This window comes from Pogona vitticeps, chromosome W (genome assembly GCF_051106095.1).
Source record: "Pogona vitticeps strain Pit_001003342236 chromosome W, PviZW2.1, whole genome shotgun sequence".
NCBI lineage: Eukaryota > Metazoa > Chordata > Lepidosauria > Squamata > Agamidae > Pogona > Pogona vitticeps.
In genome coordinates this window covers 1,547,481-1,572,495 of record NC_135798.1, presented here as the reverse complement: position 1 = coordinate 1,572,495, position 25,015 = coordinate 1,547,481, and the positions used below count along the sequence as shown (strand labels likewise).

The window sequence follows — 25,015 nt, the reverse complement described above, 5'->3', positions numbered from 1 at the left end:
TTTAAGCCTGGAGATTGTACATCCCCATCATGACATGTCCTCCAGGAATCTGTCCAATCTCCTTTTTGAGGTATCTACGCCATCAGGGAGGTGCCCCAGCCTAGTCATCATTTTTGTCACTTTCTTCTGCACCTTTTCCAGTGCCATCACGTCTTTTTTGCAGTACGGTTGTTTTATTTTCAATCCCCTTTTTTCATGATCCCTAGCATGGAATCCCTACCTCATGGATTGCTTCCTTGTCGTGGTGAAGGGGCTTGAGTAACTTAGAGAAGCAACAGGCTATGCCGTGCAGGGACACCCAAGACGGACAGGACATAGTCGACATTTCTGACTAAACATGATCCACCTGGAGCAGGAACTGGCTAGACAGTCCAGTACCTTTGCCAAGAAAATTCCATAGGCAGAAACAAAAGGCTAAGAGAAATGACGCTGGAAGATGAGCCCTGAGGTCAGAAGGCATCCAACATGTTACTGAGGAAGAGCGGAGGACAAGTAGCTCCAGAGCTAATGAAGTGGTCGGGCAAATGCTGAAATGACACTCAGCTGCAGATGTGCCTGGAAGTGAAAGGAAAGTCCGAGGCTGCAAAGAAAAATACTGCATAGGAACCTGGAATGTAAGATACAGCGGTGCCTCACTTAGTGACGTTAATCCGTTCCGGAAAAAATGTTGCTAAGCGAAAACATCACTAAGCGAAATTTAAAAGCCCATAGAAACGCATTAAAACACGATAAATGCGTCCCTATGGGCTTGAAAACTCACCTTTAAGCGAAAATCATCCATAGCGCCACCATTTTCGCTGCCTCTTAAGCAAGGAATAACAGCGGGCAGTCATTTTTGTTTTCCCGGTGGCCATTTTGAAACTGCTGTGCAAAAATGGGGGCTTTGCGATGATCGCTTCCCCGCGATCATCGCAAAGCAAAAAACCCCATAGGGACCATTGCAAAGCGATCACTTTTGCGATCGCAAAAACTCTGTCGCTAAGCAATTTTGTCGCTCAACGGAGCAATCGCTATGTGAGGCACCACAGTATATAAACCCTGGCAAGAATAAACTTTGACATCCTGTGCATCAGTGAACTAAAATGGACAGGAATGGGCGAATTCAATTCAGACGATTATGCTATCTACTATTCTGGGCAAGAATCCTATAGAAGAAATTGAATTACCATCATAGTCAACAAAAGACTGGGAAAAACTCTGGGATACAATCTCAACAATGATAGAATGATTTCAATACAAATCCAATGCAGACTTTTCAACATCAGAGTTGTCCAAGTTTATGCACCAACCACCGATGCTGAAGAGGCTGAGATTGACCAATTCTATGAAGATTTTACAACATCTTCTAGAACTGACACCAAAGAGAGATGTTCTTCTCATTCTAGGGGACTGGAATGCTAAAGTAGGGAGCCAAGAGATAAAAGGAACAACAGGGAAGTTTGGCCTTGGAGTTCAGAACGAAGCAGGACAAAGGCTAATAGAGTTCTGTCAAGAGAACAAGCTGGTCATCACAAACACCCTTTTCCAACAACACAAGAGGCGACTCTACACATGGAAATCACCAGATGGGCAATATCGAAATCAGATTGATTATATTCTCTGCAGCCAAAGATGGAGAAGCTCTCTACAGAGACTGGGTGGGGGGGGGGGGAGGATCGGAGCCTCAAAGGAGGGGTCAGAAATGGGAGAGGGGAGACCCACGTGGGTGGTGGGAGAGCCTCCCGATTCCTCCCCCCCCCTCAACAGGATCTGCCAAACTATTTCACGGCAGGCCTGCCCTCCTGGGGGGAAAAAAACCCTTCCCCTCTGGCACAGGTGAGGAAGGGGGGCCAAGAGGGAGGGGGGAGCCCTTTGGGAAGAGACCCCCCCTGCTGAAGAATCCCCTTCAGGCACCATTAAGGGGAGGGGGGAGGGGGACCCAGAAGAGGCTCAGGAGGGCCGGCCAGGCATCTCGGGGGGGGGAGGAGCCCCTTTTGCGCCCAGCTGAACCCCCCTCTTCTCCCCCAATAGCCCAATTTCTGGGACCCTCCCTCGTGTCCCCACTTTGCAACCCCCTCCCTCCCTCCCTCCCTCCCCGCTGCACCCCATAGCCTGCTTCTCTACCTGGGGGGTGACGTTTAGGGGGGGAGGGTTCTCAGAGGAAGGAGAAATTGGGTGGAAGAGAAAGACCACGGGGGGGGGGGGAAACGCTCCCTCCTTTCCCTCTCTGCCACCCCCCTCCCCATAAATAATGGTGCCTGCAGGATCTGGGGAAAGCAGGGGGGGGTCTCCTCGCAGGAAAGCCGAGGCGGGCCCACCGACAAGGACACGCAGAGAGAAAGGGCCCCGGGTGCCTTGCTGGGGGGGCAGGGCGGGATCGAGGCCCCTCCCAGGCTTCCCATTCGGGGGGACCCCCTCCCCATTTACACCCCCTCGGAGAAGAAAGAGGAGGGTCAGGACAAAAAATAAAGAGACGCCTCTCCCCCTCTCCCCCCCCCTCCTTCGTGGATCGCAGACCCAGCAGGGAGAGGGGCCCGATCCGGAGTGCACGGTCTCTGGGGGGGTTGCGGGGGGGGGCGGGAAGGGAGGCTCTTTTTCTGGGTGTTTTTTAAAAAAAAACCCTCTGTCTCCAACCCCGCCTATCCCCTTAGGGCCCCCCCCACCGCCTCCCGGGTCTCGCAAAAAAAGAGAACTCCCCCCCACACCCGATGGCTCCCCTCTTTGCAGGTCCTCTGGGAAGAAACTCACGAGGAAGCCGCTCCCCCCCCCCCGCCCAGCGGCGGCCTCTTCCCCCCTTTGAGAGCCCTTAGCGTGCATTTCCCCCCCCCCCGGGCCCGATCCACCGGGAGGAGCGCCTCTTCCCCCCTCTGAGAGCTCCCTGTTTTCCTGAATGGAAAGAAGGGGCGGGGGGGAGAGGGGAGCGGAAGGGGCGGAGCTTCAACGTGGGGGGGGACAGGAGCTATCCATGGGGGAGGGGGAGGGGGAGGGGGGAGTCCATGGGGAAGGCAGGTCACCGGGGGGGGGGGCGAGGGGGGAGGCTGGCCCCGCTCCATGGAAGGAAGGAAGGGAGGAAGGAAGGGAAGGGGGGGGGTCCGGCTCTCGCTCTCTAGTTGCAGAAGGGGGGGGCGGGTCGGTCTGTGCAAGGGACACACCTGCAAACACACACACACACACACACACCACAAAAGGGCGCCCCTCCCGCTCTGCCTGCCAGGAAGGCCAGAAAGGCGCAGCCTCTCCCCCCCCCCCACTAGAGAGAGAAAGAGAGAGAGAGAGAGAGCTCTCCGCGTGTTATTTTTATCGGGGGGGGGGTCCTTTTTCTCTCCATTGAAAGAAGTGGAATTTTTGAGGATTTAAGTGGCTTTGCCCCCTCAGAGGGAATTTACCCCCCTCCCCCTTCTAGCTGTGAAAGTATTGTCGCTGATCGGGGTGTCGCTAAATAACGGGGTCGAAATCTTCCCATTTCCCCGGCTTGGTCGAGGTGATCTTTCGTCCTGCCCTGAGAGCGGAATTGCCCAGTTCCACCCCTGAGTTGCTTGGGAATAAATAGGTGATGCTCTGGATTTTATGCACCTTGTGGCTCTTCATATCCATAGGTTTCATTTTGTTTCGTTAACCATTGGTTTCAGTAATGCTGAACGTATTTTAGGACTCTTTTTAAAATTTCGTAAATATGTCACAAAGCATCTTATTTTCCTTCTAAGTCCTGTATAATCATTCTCCCCTTCTTTTTTCCCCATTTTGTGGTTGGATCTAACACTAACTGGATTGTTTTATGACATCAATAAAACAGACGTGGGCCAGGCCTGCAACAAAGTCCTCTCTTTACAGAGGACCGCAGATGTCCAGTCTCTGCAATGCTTTTTGTCAGAAGTGGTTGTGCGATCGTCTGATGTTCGCCACTCAAAGCTTGGGTTGCTTAGAGGCCTATAGAGCAGCAGTATAGAGTGGTGTGATCCATTCTTCTAACATGTTCCTGCTCGTCCTGGAAAGTCTGGAGAATTCCCAGTATCTTCTTGTTCTTGGTGGCTCAGAAGTAAGCTCCACTGAGTTTGGCAGCCTTTAATTCCAGGTTAGTGTCTCTGGGAATGGAGACTTCATCGGAGAGGAGACGGAAAGCATAGCAGGCCTCTCTCTGGAAGCAGGACTGAAGCCTGCGGGGATGGTATGAAACCCCCAGATCTTTCTTTCTTTGGGCCAGAAGCAACACAGAACAACTAAGAGATTTGTCAGATCGTCTCTCTCTCCCCCCCCCCCCATTAACAGGCAACATCAAGAAGATCTGAGGCAGCCAGCATTAAATCTTTCCTAAATACACGTTGAGGGGCCTCGAGGACACTGACCGAGGTGTGAAGGGGCCGCCAATTCCCCTGTGAATGTGGGTGCAAAAGCCCTCTTTTCTTAGATTCACTCGGTTTCTTCTTCCCACTCCGTTCCGTAGCCGCCTCTAAGTGACTTCCAGGTAACCCAGTTCTCTGTGTGTCTGAGGGCTAGACGTTTCCCCGAGATTCTACCCATTTTAAGCATTGAATTGTTCTTTCCTTCCACATTATAGTCCTGGCATCCTCTGCTATTTCTACAGAAGTCACCAAGGTCGTGAAAAACGTTTCCTCGATTTTATTTGGGGAGGGGAAGAGCCAAAGAGTGGAGGCACCTTTTGAGGCACAGGCTTTTGGGTCTTTTGTTCTTAGCTGCCACCTCCCTCAATAGGTCCCTCTGAAGCAACACCTGCTAGGTAAGAGATTTTATCCATAGGGGTTGGTTTCAGGGATCCGGCAACGATTCTGTAGCTTTAATAGGAGAAAATACTGCTATGTAACTTTGTACCAGCATAACCCTGATCAGGCCCTCAAAGCATCTAATTTAAAACAATTAAACTCTTATATCCTCTCCTTTCAAGTTTTGAGGATTCCTAACCCTTTGGGAGTCTTGAGATGTCAGGATTGGGGTGGAGCCTTTAGTAGTAAAAAGAAAAAATGTTGGTCGTAGGATCAGCCCCTCGGGTGGCAATGTTTTACTCTTAAAGGCCTCCCCGCTTCCTGTTCCAAATGCTTCTGAAGTCTTCCCCAGGCAAAAAGGGGGAGCCCTGCAACCTGAAAGGAAGATGATAGGAATCTTTATAATTAAAGGTGCCTGTTGCAGGTTTAATTATAAAGTGACGCCAGCAGGATTTTGCCCACGGAGGGCTGTGTCTGTAGGAACAATACCACACTGGGCTGTCCGGCTGGCCTAGAGGAAGCACAGGACCATGCCTAGGGTTCTGCAGCCTTTCCGGTTGTGTGCCCGAACTGGTTCTTGATAGCTTTCAAATAACATCGTTCCTTGCACAGACCTTTTGCTTTGTGTTTTGGTGTCAGTGCTCGATCTGTATAACATCTAGATATTTGGGGGCAAAAAACGATCTGTTTGGATTTGCTTTCTGGTAAACCTGAAATTTCCAAAAGGCCTCTTTGTTTCTCAGATGAAAGGCGCACATGCGAGTCTTAGTCGGGTGAGGGTTCAGTTGATTTCTATCCTAGGATGGCCCCTGTTCTAATGCATGAGAGCCCAGAAGGCCATCTGATGGAGCAGCAAGGGTGAGGTCAGCAGGAATAACACTCTTTGGGTCTTGAGGAAGTCATTGCTGAGAAGGAGCAACAGTCAGGAAATCAGTTTCCAGACTGAAGAAATAGCTCCACTGTGTCCTGGTTGTTTTTGCCATAAAGCTAATAGACCGGCATGGCCGTGCTTTCGGTTGAGACATCAGGATTCATGTCTTCAGCTTCAAGTCATTTCCCCATAAACTGAGAAGCTGAAGTGTTGCTAGGTTCTGAGTTATTGACTCAGGTAATTGAGCACTAATTTGAATATTTCTTGTCTCTCAATTACCTGCCCAGGTACAGTGAACCCTCTACTTACAGAATTAATCCGTATTGGAACGGTGGCTGCAGGTCGAAAAGTCTGTAGGTCGAGTCTCCATTGACCTACAATGCATTGAAAACCAATTAATCCGTAACCGGCCGTTTTTGTTCCATTTTTGTTCCATTTTGATTTTTTTCTGGTCTGTAGGTCGATTCTCCGGCTGTAAGTCGAACCTAAATTTTGCGGCCAGAGAAGTCTGTAACTCGAAAAGTCTGCAAGTCAAGCCATCTATAAGTCGAGGGTCCACTGTAATCAAGTGTGCATTGGAATGATTGGCTTTATTAATCCCCAGAGAAACATTAACAGATGTGCCATGTGACCAGAAGAGGAAACAAGTCCTACCAGACAGGGATCAGCCTAAGCCCGAACGCGCATAATCCCCTATGTGCAGGGAACAGGTGTCATATATATAGTCACATAACAATCAGTCTGAAATTCAGCTTCTGCTTTCTGCCTGTTCTACACACAATCTCTCTCTCTCTCTCTCTCTCTCTCTCTCTCTCTCTTTAGATAGATAGATAGATAGATAGATAGATAGATAGATAGATAGATAGATAGATAGATAGATAGAGAGAGAGAGAGAGAGAGAGAGAGAGAGAGAGAGAGAGAGAGAGAGAGAGAGATAGAGAGAGAGAGAGAGAGAGAGAGAGAGAGAGCTTTTGTTTTGAAATTCAAAACAAAAAATAAAACTTTCGGGCTTGCACCTTCCCAGGCGGTGCAAATCCCTGCAGTTTGGAAACTCATGTTCTGCATTAACCCCAATACGACTCTTCCACGGTTGTTCCATACTGGGAACCAACACTGTAAATGAATCGATTAACTGGTGTCAGCCCATTCTAGTGGAATCTGCGACTTCTATATATTACATTTTGGAAGTGCCAAAAAGAGTTTTAGGATCAGAAGTAACCCGGAGCTTAGCTAAATCTAATGCATCAGTTCCTGGGCTGTGGCATGCAGACGCAGGAATTATAAAAACGGAAGAGTTTTATAATATCAAGTACAAGTCTAGATTACCTGGAAAAGCACCTGATTTTTCACAGAAGAGGTGGATGTAGCCCTGCAGAGCAGGCGTCCACTGCTGACTTGTGCGTGTTGTATGTTGTTGCCGTTGACCGCCAAGCTGCGACTCCTGGACTGCTTCTCACAGCGCTGTTGCCAGGCGGGAATCTTCCGCTTTGCAGCTGGCTGCGCAGGGTGGCTGGAACTTGACATAAATCGCCCAGGCTGCTTGAGGGGATTGTGTGCAGCATAACTGGTGTTTTTAGTTCAAAGAACATATATAATTGGCACGTCTACACACAAGCAACACACAGCCTTGCACATGGCAGGTTGCAGAATGGATTCCATTTTTTTCCAAAGGGAAACGTAAGATGCTCCCTAGCCTTCTGTTCAGGCAGAGATTCCATCTGATACGATCCAAACGCATGGAAACATCTTTTCAATTGGGTTTTGTGAAAAGAATTTCTTAAATTAGCTGCCACTTGTGTCAAGTATCTCATTTTGTGCTCTCTGTTGAATTTGGTGCGTGCCTCTAAATCATGCTAGAAAATATAGCAGAGCCCGTGAAGGACAAACGATATACGATACAGATAAGCCAGTGACATCGTGTAAAGAAATCCAGTGCTAGACAAGGACGGGTGAGCCCTGAACTCGGATATCCACTTGGCCATGGAAGCTCACTGAGGATGGGCAAGACCCAGTCACCCCTGGGCATATTCACACTCCTTGATTCTATTAGGGTTAACTCGGAAGGGATTTGACAGCACATCTTTATTCATATCAGAACCTTGCACAATTTAAAATTATGGACAGATATGAAATAGAGGCATCATTAAAACAAACTAAAATGTTAACATAATAAGACTATTTCTAACCAGAAGCACCTATTTAAATGAATTTATAGAAATTATTGTCATTTACACTTCTTAAATGGGCCATTGGGACATTTTGCTCATCAGCAAGTTTACAGTGCAATGCAAGGAATACCTGGGTGTGCTCGCAATTATTTTCCACTCTTTCGGGAGGCTCCTTCCATGTCCCTCCTAAGGTAGCACATCATATAATTCATTTTAAAAACTGGGTTTTATTCAGCTGCTGCACACTAGCAAATAAATGTGTATTTAATGATATCTTGTTTGTATTAGCTATTCTGCATTCACAGAAATCTATTGACTGGTTTCAACAAATTATGGCATTATATACCTTACCAGACTTTGAAAACAAAATCTACATATTGTTTCATATGATGCATCATGGCATCTACTACACCTCTATAATTTTTGGGCAGATTTAAAAATGTATACCTTACTTGAAATGGTTTAACATAATAAAATGTTCTTCTTATATCCCTGTTAACTCAAGAAGTCAGCAACTGAGGATGCCATATTGTGACAGCTCAGATGTTTCTGTTTTAACCAGCTGTCCTGTTTTGTCTTCTCATTCTCACCCCCCCCCGCTTCTAATTCTGCAAGTCTGTTTGCAGTGGCATATTAGAAAAGTTTTTGCTGTGCAAGGAGAAATGAAATAAAGAGACCCTCCACATTTCTTAGTTGTGACCGTTGAATTCAGAATGTAGTTAACCTTGATCTCTGCTAGCTGGATAGGACCATAGGTTGAGTCCTTGGCTGTTGAGGTGGGCAAATTCATTCCCCGCTTTGCCTCTTGGAGAAGAGCCAGCCTGGGTCGCTTTGGCCAAAACTGCGCCGTCCCAGAAGTGGCCCCTGAAGAAAAGAATGGCAGACCACATCCCTCTTTGCCTGGGAAACCCTGGAAAGGGTCGCTGTGACGTGTGCCATGACGTCACCTGCCTGTCTTGGCTAAGGCTGGAGTTTCCTGGCCTATGGCAAGGCAGGAGGTGGGTCTTATAGGGGTGGAGCTTGTGTATATAAGGGGGGTGTACAAGGAGGGAGAGGTTGTTGAGGGTTGGTTGTTGGGGAGTTAGAGAGTGACAGGGTTAGATATAGGTTAGGGAACTGTGTGTGAAGTAATTAAGAACTGTGCAGGGTGAAGGTCTGAGAAATATAGTATTACAAGTAATTCTTTTAATCAGTGATTTCATTTTTATTTCTGTATACAATAAATCATCCTTTTTATTTTAAAATCCACAATAAGTCTGTAGTGTCAGGTTTATGTGTGGTTGGTGGCAGCGAAGTACTGTGTGTGTGTGTGTGAAGGATCGTGGCCTGTCATCTCTAGTGGTGATGTAAGAAGAGGTGGCAGCCGCGACAAAACTGGTGGCAGCGGTGGGATACGAGTTGTCCAGTTGCCCAGTTGCCCAGAAAAGCCTTGGCTAGTGTGACCAGAGCAAAAGGATTTCAGTTAGGTGCACCTGAAGTGGGGTGTGGGTAACTCTCTAGGATTTGTCTCCAGGGGGGAGCAGATCTAATAGAGAGGCACCTAAACTTCAGAGTGAGGGAACTGACTTATGAGCTCTAGAAGGTCCATTTTGTGAGGGAGATTGACCCAAAATAGAAGGCTGTTGTGACTTGGTCTGAGAGTCCAGAGTTGGGAGAACTCAGTAGGGACAGACAGACCAAGGGCAGCGAAGATTTGGGATCTCTCTAGTGAACTACAGAACCTGAGAGAAGGTGAAGCTGTGGTGGATTTAGAAGTAGAGCCAAGGGCAGAAAATTAAAGTAGCTCTAAATCTGGCAAGAGGCCCAGTGAAGGGGCAGAAGCCATTAGAGACTACAGTAACAAGCCTAGCCATATCTGTTGGTATACCCTGTTGAAGAGTGTCAGACCTTAGCACAGGAAAGGAAAAAGTGACGTTTTAAACAGAGGCTTGAAAATAGAAAAGAGCCTTCTGTGTGATTAAAATGCCTCTCACGCGCAGTCAAATGGCAGAAGTGAGTGAACAGAGAGAGACCATCCATGTGCAGTTTGCAATAAAAGAGGCTGATAAGGAGGAACATGGGTTGCCCTTCGGGGAAGGGAGGGGCCCACAAAAGTTCAATACACAAAAGGTGCAGATCAGCCCTGCTCTATCCAGAGAACAGCAGAATAGTTGTGGAGCGCTGGTTACAAAACCTCAAGAAGTGTTCTCAAACAAACCTGGTGTTGACAAGGGAGTGCTACCCAGGACTGACACAGGGAATGCTTCTCAGTCTGTAACACCATATAGAATAAGAGGTTGTTACTTTGACAATATTCGCAGAACGCTAGACGAAATGCTAAACGATCAAATTATTGTACACTCATCTAGCGCTTGGTTAGCCCTTGTAATTTTAATAGACAAGCCGGATGGCAGTGTCAGGTTCTGTGTGTACTACAGCAAGCTATCTTCAGTAACCAAACCTGATGCTTATACTAGGCCTAGGCTTGATGACATAAGTAAGATGATTGAAGGAAGAAGTGATCCTCAGGACCAAGAGAAAACCGCATTTTGCAGTCCATTTGGCCTGTTTGAGTTCCGGGTCCTCAGTTTTGGCCTGAGAAACTCACCAGCAACGTTTCAAAGGCTCATGGACCATACTCTGAAAGGGCTTAGTGACTTCACAGTAGCTTATATCGATGACATAGGGGTCTTTAGCAACACCTGGCAAGATCACCTACATCATCTAGAGTTAGTGCTACAAAGGTTGAAAGATGCTGGCTTAACTGTTAAAGCTAGTAAGTGTCAGCTAGGTAACTCAGAGATGAAGTATCTAGGTCACATAGTGGGAGGAGGCCTAATCAAACCTTTAGAGGCCAAGGTAGAAGCAATCCTGAAGTGGCCCAGACCTACCACTAAAAAGAAAGTGAGGTCCTTTCTAGGTCTGGCAGGGTATTACAGAAGGTTTATACCCGGTTTCAGTGAGATTGCTGCACCTTTATCAGACCTGACAAAGAAGCAGAGCAGCAACAGCGTTTCCTGGTCGGAAGAGTGCGAGATGGCATTTGGACGGCTGAAAGATGCTCTAACCAACCATCCTGTGCTGCATGCTCCTGACTTCAACAGAGAGTTCATCATCTACACAGATGCGTCTAATGCCGGTGTGGGAGCGGTACTGTGCCAACAGGATGACAGCGGAGACCAACATCCAGTGGCGTACCTGAGCAAGAAGTTGCTTCCCAGGGAGAAGAATCTTTCTACCATCGAGAAAGAGTGTTTGGCGATCATCTTTGCGATCCGGAAGCTGAAGGCTTACATCTGGGGTCGACATTTTACCTTGTGCACTGATCACTCACCTCTATCGTGGTTGAGGACTATGAAATCACAGAACAGTAAACTGATGAGGTGGGCGCTTCTTTTACAGGACTATGATTTCGAGGTTAAGGTGGTCAGAGGGACTATAAACTGTGTGGCTGACGCCTTATCCAGAAGACCGGAAGACGACATCTAAAGGACTTATGGACTCTGTGTATAGTATATGGCATTGTAAAGTGTTTGGAAAGTTATGTATTGTGTTTGATAAATGTTTTACATTGCATGTTTTTATTTACCTGTTTGAAGGAAGTGTAAGTATATTGGTAATTGTGTTAACTTGTGGGGAAAAAATGTAATGCTTTATGTTTGTGGCAGTTGTTTTGGGGAAAAAGCACCTTAGCTTTCCCCCACAAAACAACTTATTAAAGGGGGAAGGTATGTGACGTGTGCCATGACGTCACCTGCCTGTCTTGGCTAAGGCTGGAGTTTCCTGGCCTATGGCAAGGCAGGAGGTGGGTCTTATAGGGGTGGAGCTTGTGTATATAAGGGGGGTGTACAAGGAGGGAGAGGTTGTTGAGGGTTGGTTGTTGGGGAGTTAGAGAGTGACAGGGTTAGATATAGGTTAGGGAACTGTGTGTGAAGTAATTAAGAACTGTGCAGGGTGAAGGTCTGAGAAATATAGTATTACAAGTAATTCTTTTAATCAGTGATTTCATTTTTATTTCTGTATACAATAAATCATCCTTTTTATTTTAAAATCCACAATAAGTCTGTAGTGTCAGGTTTATGTGTGGTTGGTGGCAGCGAAGTACTGTGTGTGTGTGTGTGAAGGATCGTGGCCTGTCATCTCTAGTGGTGATGTAAGAAGAGGTGGCAGCCGCGACAGTCGCCATAAGTCAGAACACTTTGAGGGCACTGCCTTATCATCATCATCATCATCATCATCATCATCATCATCATCATCATCATCATCCTACAAGTCAAGTTATGAACAGCAGTCCTGATTTAACCTTCTTCCCACTGGTCTGCAGGGGGGCAAGGATGTTATCCATCTCTCCGTTATCTGGAGCCAATTGGTCTTTCACTAAACGACCTAAACAAGGGGGTTCGGGTGCCAAGAAGAACAGGGGCTCTCTGATTTTAACAGCTGTCCATTCGTGCAGGATTGAGAAGACAGGACGGCCAAGCCGATTTTATGCCGGCACCGCTGGAAGTCCCTCTGTGTGAAGGCAATGATGCTCTAACTCGATGGGATCCCAGAACAAACTGAGCCGAACTGCGTGGGAGGCAGACCTGGGATGGAGAGGATCCTGCCCTGCTTGAGCAGATCGTTCCTTCCACTTAGCCCTCTTGTTTGCCGTTGGGTTGGGCTGAAGTAGAATAGTAGGACTTCGAGAGGGCTGTTTTAAAGACCAGGGTATATCAATTTCCTGAACAAATTCCTTCCAGAAAACTTACAAAAGAGGACATAGCAGCTTTCTTTTATTTTCTCCTAGTAAAAAGCAGTTTGCCTAGCGAGACTGTTTTATCTATCCAGAGAAAGAGCAGAGTCTGGAAACCGTGGCCTTCCTCTCTCTCCCCCCCCCGGCCACTGCTTACATCCACCTGATCGCGCGGGGGGGGAATCCTCAGCAAGGGGGAGTCTGAAAGGGTCACCTTTTCAGATTCTAGCAAGAAAGCAGGAATGGGCCTGATCCCCTCTTCACACCATCAGTCCTGCCTTCCCAGAGTCCTCCTGCAAGGCTCTCAAGACCGGCAAAGGCACGCCTGTTAAATCCTGTATGTGTGTCTCTGTATCCCTTGATACACCCACCCACCCCTTCTACGAAGGAGCGGCTCCTCCAGCGTCTAAGCACCATCGGTGGGGAAGCGAGCTCTTTTGGGGGCCGGAGGAAGAGGAGGAGAGGAAAATGGGGCACATCTGCTGGCAGCTGCGTTGGCAGCGGGGTTTCTTCTCAGAGGGGGCGCAACCCTCAGATCCGCACGGGGGTCCCCCTCAGCTCCTGGTGGGAGGAGGAGAGGCACCCCCTATCTGTAGGTCAGCATCATCCTGCTGCTGCTCCTCTCTGCTCAAAGCAGCTGCAGGAGTCTGCTTAACCTTGGGGCTTGCCCCCCAGGGAATGGGGACCAGTTTGACGACAAGGGAGGGTGGACTCGGAGGTGCGCCCCAAGGCCAATGGACTGTCGTTGCCCTCATATTAAAAACATAACAGTCCTTAAGGTGCCACCACATTATTTTGTGTGTGTGTTTGTGTGTGTGTACGCACATGTGATATATACATATATAATCTTTTACTTTGTTTTTACCTAAAATATTTCTACAATGTCATTAGTAGAACTGGTCACTAGAGAGATCCAGAGACAATGGACGTATAGGGTCCCCTAATATTATAGTTTTGCTATAATCCACATTTTCATCATCTGTGGGGGGGGGAGGGCTTGGAACTAATTCCCCATGGACATGGGGGTCCTACTGTATAAGATTGGATTGAATTCAGCCCAGCATAACCTGTTTATGGGAATGATGGTGTATTTTAAGTAGGTGAATATAGAATTCTGGCCTTCTGTCCTGTTTTAAGATTCACACATGCGCCAAAAATACCTTCTCCCTGTATTTAGTCTGTGATGAGCAGGCTGGGAGCCAAACAATTGGTGCAACCATGATATGGGTGCTTTGAGTTTTCCTCTGCTAGCTGCTACACCTGCAGCCACATAGTATAGCTAAAAATTGTCATCTCTGATATCGTGGCTATTTTAGGTACCCATGAGGCTTGTGTAACTGCAATCTGTCAAGCCTACAGAGTTACTGTTCCCCACCCTCCCAAATCAGGAGTAAACACAAGAGACTGGCTGTTCTTTATTCCACATTATGTCATGTCGGAATTGTATGGACTCGCACCTATAGAGACAAAATCAGTCTTTATCCTTCATGCAGGCAGATGGATGTGGGGTTTCAGAATTTGTTCTTCTTTGTACATACATGTTATGAGGAATAAAATGTTACCTGTGAACAAATTTCACTTACAATCAACAAAGATTGAAGATTAACAGATAGCTTGGCTATAACCATATAATATTAACAGCTATAGTTTGCAGTTTGCAGTTGCAATTGCAAAAGATATTTTAGGACACAGTTTGCTAACATAGAAGAGGAAGGAAGATGTCTGGTCCAGTGGATAAGAACATATGTATGGGTCAAGAGTGAGAAAAACAAGAAGTTGGGTTGGGGATTTCCAGGGTCAGTTAACTTCATGTAACCTTATGTAATATAGCATGCAGTTTTGATAATCAAGTTGCTGATACAGGGCATTTGGGGATATTAATCATAAGCAGAATCAAAAGGGGGTGGGCAATCAGGGGGTGGAACAAAGGGAGGATGATTCAGTCAGACTGGGAACCTATTGGTCAAATTGCCTGATAGGGCAGTTAGGACCTATGGTATATAAAATTATGCTGCTACCTCATTTATTCGGAAGTCTTTGGTGGTCTTTGGCTGCTGAGACGTCCCCGCTGCTGCAGTGCAAAATAAAGCTTCTTCCTTGCATCATACCTCAGCCTTGTCAGAGTCATTTACACTCTGGGTAGATATTTCTACATTTAACAATTTGGTGTCAGAAATGGGATTCGGGAATTTCTATATACTCACCTGCTGAGCTGAGTGCTATTGTAAGACAAGTAGCTGGACATGAGAGATATTTGGGAACAGTCAGCAAGGGAAGGGAAGCATTACTAGCTGATGGAGATGCAACAAATGTTGAGATAGCTGAAAATCTGCTACCATTTGAGCCAGAGGAGGACAAATTTGATCCTGATAAAGATACTCATAGAAATGGTGCAAAAGTATTTAGAAAGTATGTCCTTAAGGGATTAGCCAATCTGGCCCCAGTTTCCCTCAATGTAGATAAGGCTTCAAACATCAGGGAAAGGATGAAGGGGCAGATGAATATATGGAGAAACTGAAGAAGGGGATGAAACAATACACAGACCCAGAGAAGGAAGAAAATAAAAACACATTGAAACTGCAATTCATCCAGGGCGCAGCCCCGGATGTAAAGAAAAAGTTACAGAAGATAGAAGATTTAGCAGATGTGTCTCTAGAAGAGCTGGTGAAAAGGGAAAGGAAAGTCATAGCAAGTTGGGAGGAGGTACAAATGCGGAAGCAGGTGAAATTAATGGCACAAGTGGCAAAAGAGGTGCAGAGGGAAAGTGAATTTGCAAGAAGGAGTGGTGGTCGGCAAAATAGGGGGAGAAGAAGAGACAAAGAGGGTTACATAGGGGCCTGCCCCTACCCCCAATGTCTGTGCTTTCTGTAAAAAAGAGGGACACTGGAAGAGAGAATGCCCAGAGGACCCCCCAAAATAAAGGGGACCCAGAGGTGGGAGATGAGAAAAGGCAGGAAACAATAGTACAGAGATGGGCAAGAAGTGGAGGAAGGATGGATGGGCGGAAACAGTATTCACAGGTGATGCAGCTTGAAGAAGACTCCGATTAGGGGTGTCAGGGACTACTACATCAAGAACCCACATTTAAAGAGCCCTTGATAAAACTAATAGTGGGTCCAGAAAGAGTACAAATGACATTTCTAGTAGATACTGGAATGACACATTCTACCCTGTGTTGGAAGAACCCTAATTGGCAATGCACTAAAGGGAAAATAAAAATTTTAGGAGCCACGGGACAATCAGAAGAAGTTCCTGTACTGCAACCCCTTATGGTCAAAATGGAAGGGGGCACAGGACCAGGGGAATGGCATGACTTCTTATGGGTCCCCGGGGCAGGGACAAACCTATTGGGAAGAGATGTGATGGGGAAACTGGGCTTATAAATTGTATACAAGGAGCAGGAATGCTTAGTAACCACTGCGGTACCCAGGGAAGAAGACGACACACAAATCAACCCAAAGGTTTGGGCCAGTCCATGGAATCCTGGGCTTTTGAATATAACACCAGTGGAGATAGAGCTAAAGACGCAGAAAGCAATACAACAAAGGCAGTATCCGGTATCTCAAGAAGCCGAAGAAGGGTTGAGGCCAGTGATAAAGGAATTACTAGAGGATGGTCTCATAGAAGTTTCAAATTCTTCATATTGCACTCCGATCCTGCTAGTAAAGAAGGTGGACGGAAGTTACCGGATGGTGCAAGATTTAAGAAAAATCAATGTGATTGTAAAACCAAGGGCCCCAATTGTTCCGGATCCCTATACCATCATGAACAGGATACCAGGAGACCATGAATGGTACAGAGTAATTGATCTAAAATCAGCATTTTCTCAGTTCCAATAGCAAGGTCCAGTGGGGAGGTGTTTGCATTTCAGTGGCCACACCCAGAAACTGGACAAATGACCAGATTCCAGTGGGCAGTCTTGCCCCAGGGATACATAGAATCTCCAACTATCTTTGGGGAAATTCTTGGTCAGGTCCTCATGGAATGGCGGCCAGAGTACGGCTGTCATCTTATTCAATATATAGATGACCTCTTGTTGAGTGGAAGATCAGGGAAAGAGGTCAGGAGGGATTCCATCAGATTCTTGAACTTTCTGGGAGATAAAGGGTTGAGAGAGTTTGTAAGAAAATGGTCCAATTTGTTGGAAAAAAAGGTGAAATATTTGGGACATATACTAGATGGAGGAAAAAAGTGTCTGGGTGAGGGGAGGATTAAAGCATTGATGGAAACCCCAAAACCCAGAACGAAGTGGCAGTTGTGAGGATTTTTAGGGATGGTGGGGGTTTGCTGTACTTGGATCCCAGAGATGTCAAAGTTGGTCAGTCCTTTAGTTAAGATGTTGGGACAAGCAGAGCCTGATCCCCTGATTTGGAACAAAGAAGGAAATCGAGCTTTCAAAGAAGTCAAAAGGAGACTGAGGCCCCAGCTTTGGGTCTGCCACACATTAAGAAACATATACATTTGTTTGTTTCAAACCAAGGGATGTTTGCGGCTGCTGTTGCTGCCCAGAGAAGGGCAGGAGCAATGCAACCAATAGCTTATTTGTCTAGAACCATGGACCCAGTGGTTGAGTCCTGGTCGACATGTGTACAAGCATGTGAAGCAGTAGCCACCATGGTGAAAGTGGCTTGGAAGCTGCTTCCCTTATATGCCCTGGAGGTACACTCTCCCCACCAAATTAGGACCATATTGACAGCTTCAGCAAGCCGGTGGCTGAGCAATCAGAGACTCATGCAGGCTGAGGCTCTGTTAATTGAAGGGAACGACTTGCTGGTAGTAGTGGATGAGACAGAGCCAGGGAGAGTCCTTCAGCTATTAGCGGGTGTAACGGAACTCAAAGTATGATGTCATTCCTGCATGTCAATCAGAGGATAGAGCAGGAGGGGCGGAGTCAGAATGACAATTGGGACAGCTGGAAGACACAGTTGGGGAGTTGGAAGGGGAGAGAAAGAGAGAGAGTTAGGGACTAGAAGTTATTGAAAAAGTGCTAGGGCTTAGGAGTAGCAAAAAGGGGTTAAGAAAGGAAATTGAAAGAGTTAAAATATAGTGAACAAGCAGGAATGAACACCTAAGTATAACATGAGAAATATTGCCCTGATCTGATATACTTTAACACCTGAGTTAATATACATGAACATATGACACAGTTATATTTGATTCTCCTTATGATTTTGTTCAATAATAAAAGAATATTTATTTAAAACCCCTGCTTCCTAAAATTATATGCCATTTGGGGTGACAGCTCCTGTGTGTGGATCTGAATTGGTATTAGGATAATACCTGGTGGCAGCGGAAAAAGGCGTATTTACCTTTGTAGAGCCCACAGATATAAAGGGCACAAAGGGGGATCGCCACAAGTGGTTGGCAGCTCGGTGGGATCAAAAGATAATCCAGAGAGCCAGAAAGAATCCAGTAAACCAAATTTAAAAAACTTGAATTTCCTGAGCTTAGGGAACCCAGTAGTCTGGTGCTGCCAGGGCAGGAGTGGGACCTTGGAAATAGCTTGGTGAAAAGCTTAAAAAGGGACTCCTGAGAGCAGACCAGAGAAAGACTACAGAAAGGGGAAGCTCTGAGGAAAATTCAACAGTTGAAGGTTTACCTCAAGATTGTGGAAGACCAGGAAGGCTAGCTTTGGGGTCCTAGGCTCTGAAAAGAGAGTGCTGAGGGGACAAGAAGTGGAAGCCAGGGTCAAACACAAATCTGAGGGGAACAGAGCAAGCAGAGGAACTTGGAAAACTGAAAAAAAAACAGTAATAAGTGTGTGGCTGGAAGCCAAAAGAAACAGTGTATCCCACAAGGAGCTCAGGCTGGGTACCTGGAATAACCAAGTAGCGAAGCAAGCCGAAGCTAGGTTGTCTAAGCTACTAAGTATCTCTCCCTAGCACAGAGAGAGAAAAAAATAGGTCCCTTTTAAAACAAGGTTTGTGTTTTGAATCTGAGAACACAGATAAGCCATGCCTAAGAAAGGAAAAAAGTTAATAATGGAGGTACCTGAAGGAGAAGGGTTACCTCATGAAGTGGAAAGTACTCTTGAGGTAGCTGAGCAAGGAGATGATGATGATCAATAGGTGACTGCTCAAGAGGATGATGCCTCAAGGGGAGGAGAAACTACTTTAACCTCCCAAGAATTTCAAAAATGGAAATTGGAGAAAGAGTTTCAATTAAGAGAATTACAGCTCAAAAGTGAAGCTGAAGCAAGACAGATAGAAATTGAAGCCAGAAAATTAGCCATGGAGCAAGAAAAGATGAGGGCAGAGTTAGAAGCAAAAGAAAGGGCTGAAGCCAGAAAATTGGCCATAGAGCAAGAAAGAGAAAAGATGAGGGCTGAGTTAGAAGCAAAGGAAAGAGCTGAAGCCAGAGAACACGAGTTCAGAATGAAACAACTAGAACTAGCACAGAGAGAGAAAAAAATAGGTCCCTTTTAAAACAAGGTTTGTGTTTTGAATCTGAGAACACAGATAAGCCATGCCTAAGAAAGGAAAAAAGTTAATAATGGAGGTACCTGAAGGAGAAGGGTTACCTCATGAAGTGGAAAGTACTCTTGAGGTAGCTGAGCAAGGAGATGATGATGATCAATAGGTGACTGCTCAAGAGGATGATGCCTCAAGGGGAGGAGAAACTACTTTAACCTCCCAAGAATTTCAAAAATGGAAATTGGAGAAAGAGTTTCAATTAAGAGAATTACAGCTCAAAAGTGAAGCTGAAGCAAGACAGATAGAAATTGAAGCCAGAAAATTAGCCATGGAGCAAGAAAAGATGAGGGCAGAGTTAGAAGCAAAAGAAAGGGCTGAAGCCAGAAAATTGGCCATAGAGCAAGAAAGAGAAAAGATGAGGGCTGAGTTAGAAGCAAAGGAAAGAGCTGAAGCCAGAGAACACGAGTTCAGAATGAAACAACTAGAACTTACAGCCCTAAATCAGAATAATAACAATTCAGCCAGTGAAGAGATTTTAAAAGTAGACATCAAGAAATTCCCACAATTCAGAAAGGGGGATAAACCAGAGACATTTCTGATTCTATTTGAGAGAGCCTGCTGGGATTATAAAATCCCAGAATCTGATAAAATGATCCTTTTAAGGACCCAAATTAGTGGCGAACTTGCCAAAATATATGCCTGTATGCCTCAGGAAAAAGTGAGAGAATACGAAGCTTTCAAAAAGCTGGGTTTTGCTAGATTTGGGATCAATGCAGAGCATTTGAGGAGGAAATTTAGGGCATTGACCAAAAAGCCTGATGAAACCTATTCTCAATTAGGGGCAAATATGCAGAGGTATTTAGAAAAATGGCTTGAGCAAGCAGGGGTTGAGACCCTAGAGGATTTGAAAAATGTCCTCGGTCTTGAACAATTCTTCTCAGTGTTGGAAAACACAGAGGCAGCTGAGTGGTTTATTGATGGATCCTCAAAAGTAGTGAATGGGGAACGGAAGAGTGGATACGGAATCGTAACGGACACTGGGGAATTGGTGGAACAGGGACAACTCCCTCCATCCACCTCAGCACAAATGACAGAGCTGTGGGTGTTGAAAAGAGCTTTGGAATTTGGAGAAGGGCAGGATTTGACTATACAGATTCACGGTATGCGTGGGGAATAGCCCATGCCTTTGGGAAAATTTGGAAAGACCGGGGATTATTAAATTTTTGAGGGAAAACTATAGCCGATGAACGATTAATTGGAGAAGTACTTGAGGTTCTTTCCAAGCCCCGCACCCTGGCCATAGTGCACATTTCAGCACACCAGAAGGGAAACATGAAAGAAGCTGTAGGAAACCGAGCAGCTGATAAGGCAGCCAAAGAGGGAGCAATCAATGGACCACTGGTTCAGATTGCAGCAACTCAGATTCCTCAGTATGGGACAGACCCCAAGGAAAAATGGATGTTTACACAAAAAGAACTAGAGTGGATGAGTGCAAATGGGGTGTGTGAAGAGTCAAATAGATGGATTAACCCAGATGGAAGAGAATGGGTACCCAAGTCAGCAGCAAACCGCATAATACAAGCGCTGCACGGGGGTGGACATTGGGGTACTGAAGCATTGGTGGATGCTTTCCTGAAACGATATTTGTCTAGGATTGTGTGGACAATTGCTAAAGGGATAACCCAGAGTTGTGAAGTATGTCAAAAGGTGAACAAGTCAGGAAGAAGGGAGAAAAAGGAGGAAGGGAATTGGTGACTAGGCCCTTTGTGGGAGTACAGCTAGACTTTATCGAGATGCCAAGGGTTGGAAGGTTCAAATACTGTTTGGTATTAGTGGATCTCCATGGGGTCACGAAGAGTCGGACATGACTAAACGACTAAACACAAACACATTAGTGGATCATCTTACAGGATGGGTAGAGGTGGCAACTGTGGTGAAAGCAACGGCCTCAGCGGTAGCTAAAATATTGTTAGAGGTGATTTTTCTGTGCTTTGGAATACCTATCACCCTAGATAGCGATCACAAGAGACATTTCACCGGTAACGTGGTACAAATGATGGCAGAAGCATTGGGAATAGAATGGGAGCTCCATACCCCTTGGCATTCCAGTCTAGTGGAAGGGTAGAGAGAGCAAATGCCTTCTTAAAGCAGACTTTGTGGAAATTGGTGGTAGAACACCGCCTACCTTGGACTAAACTCCTTCCCATAGCTCTTTTCGCAATAAGAACAAAACCCCAAGCTGATATAAGGCTGTCACCATTTGAGATGTTGTATGGACATAATGTACTGGGAAGGGAAGGGGTAACTGATGCAGTGCACGAGCTGGGTGAGACTGCTCTGAAGAGATATGTTCTGGCCCTGTCTTCTGTGTTGTTGTCTAATAGGCTCCAGGGAATACAGCACCAGACGCTGGAGGTCGCAGTGCATCCTTTCCAACCTGGACAGTATGTGTATGTGAAAAAGTGGAGTGCCAGTCCATTAGAAGCCAAGTGGGACGGGCCCTACCTAGTCTTACTGATCACTGAGACAGCAGTCCGGATGAAGGAGGCCAGTTGGACTCACCACACCCGAGTGAAGCAAGCTATGATCCCGAACAGTGGAGCAGAGGAAGAGTCATGGACCTGCCAGATTCCCGATCCACAGGAGCCACTCAAGTTGAAAATAAAAAGGAGGGGCAGAAGGAATAAAGATACTGGTGTTGTGGATTCTGTTCCTAAGCTGTTGGGATGGGACAGAGGGTGTGGTTAGAGGAGACCTTGGGGATTTGGAAACTAGGATGCGTGAAAATTTGTAGGTAAAGTTGGCCAAAATTGCAGATGTCATGGATTTTTGCCTGGGACCGGACGACACCGTGCATGGTATGTTGGGTACTTGCTTGATTCCAGTTTGTAAGGAACCCGGTGACATAGCTGACCATACTGAATTGGGTCGGTGGTTTGATGCATCCACCGTAAAGTATTCTAATTCACATGAGTGGGGTTACATCACAAGGAAGTTACCTGTAGACGCATTCTCCCTTCATACACCTATTGTGGCGGCCAATGAGAACACAATCTGTGTAAGGGTAGTAAATTGTACCTCTAACAAATGCATCACAATGCTGAGGGCCACATGGAATTGTTCACATGTAGTCAATATTTCATATAATTGAGCTCATATTGTCTTGCCTCCTGGTTGGTTCTTCACATGTGGGCAGCGCACTTTTAGTTACATTCCAGCTAATTTGAGAGACACTTTTTGTTGTCTGAGCTACTTGGTAATTAATTTACCAAGAAAGGAAGGGATAATATCAATCCGTTCTAGAACCAAAAGGGAGCTTAGAGAATTGAGCCCTGACTGTAACAGTAAAGTACATCTCTTCAATTATGCCGAGATTTTATCTTTATCATTGTCTCTAGTGGGTGTCTCAGCCTTGGCTGTTTACAATGCCAAACAGATATCCCATTTAGCTTGTGCTATGGTGAAATCGATTAATGAAACGTCTACAGCCATCAGCCTCTTAAATCAAGAGAAATACCAGTTACGTGGAGCCATATTAGACAATCGGGCATCTTTGGATTATCTTATGCTCAAGGATGGCTGAGGCTGTGAGGCTTTCCATAACTTGTGTTGTTTTAATCTGATGGACAGTAGTAAGTCTATACACCGCCAGGTAGTGGGGCTTAGAGACACTGTGAAGAATATAAAGGAGGAACCCAACCCTGCTTGGTGGGACTGGCTTACTGACTGGTTACAATTTGGATGGTTAAAATCACTGTTTGTGACAGCGGTGGGATTCATAGTGATAAGCATTGTTGTGTGTTGCGGCTTGCAATTTCTTACCAAATGCTTTCCCAAAGCAATCCCCTCTCCATGGGGAAAGAAGGGTACCATCACCATTAGGCTAAGGCCATTTTCCTTCTTCTCCTTCCTCTCTTTTCCTGGGGGGAAGGAGAAGAGGTGTTGGAGGTTAAGGATGAGATGTCACATCTATCCTTTAACTTTCTATTTTACAAGCAGCAGTTTTCCCTTCTGATGACATTTCGGTGCCAGGTCAAAACCTTCCTGTCCAGAAGGCTTTTAATTGAAATAATATTAACTGTGGGTCCTTATGGCAATTTTTAGAGTATATATTTTAATTCTGGAAGGGCCTGTCACTCTCGAATTGGCCTTCTCAGCCACACTAGATGCTGTTCCAAGTCCTCAATACAGAGCATGTTACCATAGTCTGTTGAGACTGAAGGATGCCTAACTGTAATTTTGATTGTATTTTAATTGTTGTAATCCGCCCAGAGACCCTTGGGTAGTGTGGGCGGCATATAAGCTAAATAAATAAATAAATAAATAAATAAATAAATAAATAAATAAATAAATAAATAAATGAATGAATGAATGAATGAATGAATGAATGAATGAATGAATGAATAAATAAATAAATAAATAAATAAATAAATAAATAGACCTGCTTAGAATTGTCCTTGTTTATTCCTGTAAATTAGAGCCAGAGACTGCTGGTGAGGATGACTTTCAGGCATCTGAAGAGACCAGAATAGTAACTTCTCCATGTTTTGGTTTTCTGGGACATCAAAGCAGAAGGTTAAGGAACTCATCAATATCGTCATCTGGAGATCTGGCCAGTCTGTTGTTTAATGTTGACTTGTGTGTTTGTGGATGTGTGTTTTAAGATTGTCTGATTCTTTCATGAGACCGGGGAAAACTGCCTTTCCAAAGATTGAAGGCACCCCCCAATATACGTTTTATGTTTAGATTTTGAGATAATCCAGGCATACAGTTGGGACTGTGAGGGGTTGGGAAATAGACACAGCATTCCAAGTCATTAACTTTACAGTAGGCTTCTAGAGGGCGGTCGAAAGAACCACCGAATTTCCATTAGATTACATCATATGCAGCTTAATAATAAACTGCTTTTTTGTCTGGACTTTAGATTAAGAAGAGATACAAGCAGGAAAGCAAAGCCCTATGTGTCTCGCCTGCAGATTTAAAAGTGCCATGATACACCCCCACCTCAAACGCCAATATTCCACTCTCTAAGTTTTGAATAATCAGCAATTCAGACATGACCCGATATGCAGTATAAACAGTCTGTCTGTGTGTTCCTTCATCTGGATGACTTTTTGGGAAACATCCCAATAATAGTAGCCTCAGTTTTGTCATTTTACCTTGAAAATAACTGTAAAAATACCAAGAACAAAACCAAGTAATACTTCACTCGCCTGTTAGGGTTAGCAGAATGGTATAAAATCTGGAAAAAAACCCTTTCAATTTACCTCTAAAACTGCTGTAAAACACAGTTTGAAAGTAAGTATTACAGTTAAGCCTAATTAATTAACTTAGACATGACTCATTATGCTAGAAAAGTAACTCTGTATCAATTAGTTACAGCACTTGGATTATTTTAAAGGAACCAGTCATTTCCTAGCTCTGGTTCAAACACATTTTAGGAATTAAATTACACATCAGCTTTGGAATTCTAGAAATTTACACCATTACACCACTAGAGGGAGATCTTGTCATATCCCCCCACCTGAATATTGGTGATCTCATGTGTTGAGCTCAGATGCGTTTTCATTCTGAGGTGCTCCGAAGCAATCATCCAGAAGCTTTGTTGTTGTTGTTTAGTTGTTAAGTCATGTCAGAATCTTTGTGACCCCATGTACTAGAGCACGCCGGGCCCTCCTGTCATCCACTGCCTCCCAGAGTTGGGTCAAATTCATGTTGGTAGCTTTGATGACACTGTTTTTATGGTCCAGCGCTCACTTCCATACAGTGGACCCTCGACTTACGGAATTAATCTGTATTGGAAAGGTGGCTGCAGGTCGAAAAGTCTGTAGGTCGAGGCTCCATTGACCTACAATGCATTGAAAACCGATTAATCCGTAACTGGCTGTTTTTGTTCCATTTTGGTTTTTTCCCCCGGTCTGTAGGTCAATTCTCTGGCTGCAAGTCAAACCTAAATTTTGCAGCCAGACAAATCTCTAACTCGAAAAGTTTGTAAGTCGAGCCGTCTGTAAGTCAAGGGTCCACTGTACATCGCTACTGGGAAAACCATAGCTTTGACTATGTGGACCTGAAAAAAAAGACCCCAAAGAACACCGTGGACAATGGTACCAAAAGCTAAGGATACATACTATTATTTTTACTATCACTGTACA

General features: G+C 45.4%; 2 protein-coding genes across 4 annotated transcripts in view; one reads left to right on the top strand and one right to left on the bottom strand.

Moving 5' to 3' along the window:
- Nucleotides 1-25,015, top strand: part of LOC144584975 (uncharacterized) — a 618,887-nt gene that overhangs the window by 45,659 nt on the left and 548,213 nt on the right. The gene's annotated exons all lie outside the window — the stretch shown is intronic.
- LOC140702923 (uncharacterized) overlaps nucleotides 1-25,015 on the bottom strand; it is a 59,786-nt gene that overhangs the window by 21,232 nt on the left and 13,539 nt on the right. The window contains exon 1 of one of the 3 annotated variants that reach the window (XM_078382395.1): nucleotides 6,895-7,049. The exons of the other annotated variants lie outside the window; for them this stretch is intronic. The gene's annotated coding sequence lies outside the window, so the exon portion shown is untranslated. Of the gene's footprint in view, nucleotides 1-6,894; nucleotides 7,050-25,015 lie in introns of those variants that run through there. 3 annotated transcript variants of the gene reach the window in all.